This window comes from Montipora foliosa, chromosome 1 (assembly GCF_036669935.1).
Source record: "Montipora foliosa isolate CH-2021 chromosome 1, ASM3666993v2, whole genome shotgun sequence".
NCBI lineage: Eukaryota > Metazoa > Cnidaria > Anthozoa > Scleractinia > Acroporidae > Montipora > Montipora foliosa.
The window spans coordinates 43,906,716-43,909,215 of NC_090869.1; positions in this window are offsets into that span (position 1 = coordinate 43,906,716).

Consider the following 2,500-nt stretch of genomic DNA (forward strand, 5'->3'; position numbering starts at 1 on the left):
TTCTGGACATATCTCCGATGGCTTCGGTGGTTCAGTGACATTGCAAGCGCACACCGGGCCGGACGTTCGGCGAACAAGTTCTTGCTGGGGTAGTAATAATTTTTTGGGTTTGTTAAACATCCTTCAATGTTGTTTTCACTTACTTATTTTCATAAATAAATAACGTATCAGTTATTCCGAATTAATAACAATTTCAATTAGAATATCAAATGGGAGTTTTAATCGAGGGAAAGGCGTTCAGATTTTCTTTGTCTTCTGCACTGATTTGACTGAACAGCTAATAATTTATTGTTGTCGGAGATTGTGTGAAAAGTGTAGTTGACCGAACCGCAAAATAAAAGCTAAACTTTGGCGAGAGTGCTTACTGGGGCCTAATAACTGAAAGGAGCGCTTAGGCTGAATCAGTAAACGAGTGCTTTCTTCTTCACATAATCTCGGGAAAAGTGTAGTTAACCGAACCGCAAAGTGAAAGCTAAAGAGCGATACCTGGTTTAGTCAAGTTTTCATGTCCATTTTTAATTCGTTTTGGAAAACGGGGAACGTTTTAGCTCACTTAAGGTGCTTGGATACGGTCGAGGTATAACGTGGTTACATGGTATTCATGGGGATTTGTTTTTGCTTAAATGAGTGCTTAGTATTTAAACTAGTGAATGGTAATCAGTGAAATCAACCAAGCCTAGTGTGCAGTTTAGACGTTCTGGAACTCACTTAGAGAGTCTGGCTATTCTAGAACTCTAGACATTCTAGAGCCCACAGAGGGTAACATATAACAATTGAGAATTCTAGAACTTAGAACTCTAGAAATCGGAACTCTAGAACTGCGAATTTTGACTTTAATCAGAACTTTAGAAGTTTGCACATACGACCATTTTACTAGCTCTTCAAACTAGAGCAGTTCTAGAATGCTATAGAACTTTCTAATGTCATAACCTTGACCATTCTATATTTCACATATAATCAATATAGAGCTCTGTTAACTAGAACAGTTCCAGAATGCTATAGAAGTTTCTAATGTCTTATGGAATTAATCACAATTTCAATTAGAAAAACAAATGAAAGTTTTCATCCAGGGAAAGGCTCTCGTTCACGTAGAGTATCTTTGTCTTCGTCACTGAAATCAGTGGATTTGACTGAAAAGCTAATAATTTATTGTTGTCGGAGATTGGATGACAAGAACTTCTGTCGCAATCGGAAATTCAATGACCTGGATTTGTGAAAATCTTGTTCAGCTTCATGCTTTAAAGAACGAGGTATAGTGTGGAGTGCAATATTTCGTGATGTTGACTTTCGCCTCATGTCTTAAAGAACGACTAATGTTACATGTGTAGCGCGCTTGTATCGCCTCATGGCTTTAAGAGCGACGTATATTTCACGTGTAGCGTGTGCTTGTTTCGCGTCATGGCTGAGAGATATTTTCTGTCACGCGCGAACTGACTTCCGAGAGTCCGATTGACTCTTGCCAGGAAGAGCTGTCTCCATCGGATCCGATCGAGTCTGTTTGCCAACTTTTTCAACCCCTCTCGCTCCTGTTAACCCTCACTTGCGGTACCACTGATCAAGCGCCATGCACCCAATTCCGGTTCCGGTCGCGATCGGACTCAATCCGCCTGCGAGTGAAGACAACCCGACTCAGGTCGAGTGTATTGGACATGTATGGTTCTCGCATGGCAAAAGGATGAGTTTGGAGGACCACATAGAACGCACTCAAGCCACATACTTAGGGGCGTAGCATCCAGGGGTTTATTCGCCCCAGGGCGAAAGGGGTGGCGTTCGGTGAGGCGTAGTGCTCTCTACTTGTATGCCAAGTGGGAGCTCGGGGGTAAAACTTTGGAATGTTATGAGGTTAAAACAACGCACAGGGCACCCAATGGATCGCAGGGTCCCTAAGCTCCGTCACGTGATAGAACTCGTCTATACCTTTCCAACAATATAAAATATCATTGGCTAACTTCACTTTTGACCTTTAGGGTTTACTTGGGCGGGTAAATCCAGTGAAAGTTTTACACCCACACAAGACCTGAGGCTCTCCAGAAGTTGAGTAGAAAAGTCCTCGATCGCGAATTTTAACACTAAACTTTGAGCTACGGGGGCGAAACTTGGCCCCTGAAGGGTCGGCACACGGAATCTGGGGGGAGTTGTGCCCAAAAAAAACCCGGGTTTTTCAATGGTGTAAGTGCCTTACTGGGCAACTTGGGGCAAAACCGATCCCATAAAAGGATGCCCCCTTGGAGCACGCATGTTCCTGACGTGGTCCGGGGAGCAGCTCCCATCCGGGGGGAGCTAGGACCCGAAAACCACCTGTCTTCTAGAACGTGGGGCGTTCCCCGGAAGAGCTAAAGCGGCGCCGACCCCATGGCTAGATTCCCCCCTCAATCAACAACAGTAATGATGAAAACGTTAGCGCATCAAAACTTGATTTCGGCCATTTCGAAACTTGTCGATCCCTCAAATTTGCCCATCATATAGATGTCAGCTCGTTGAGAGTGGATCACCCCATTCA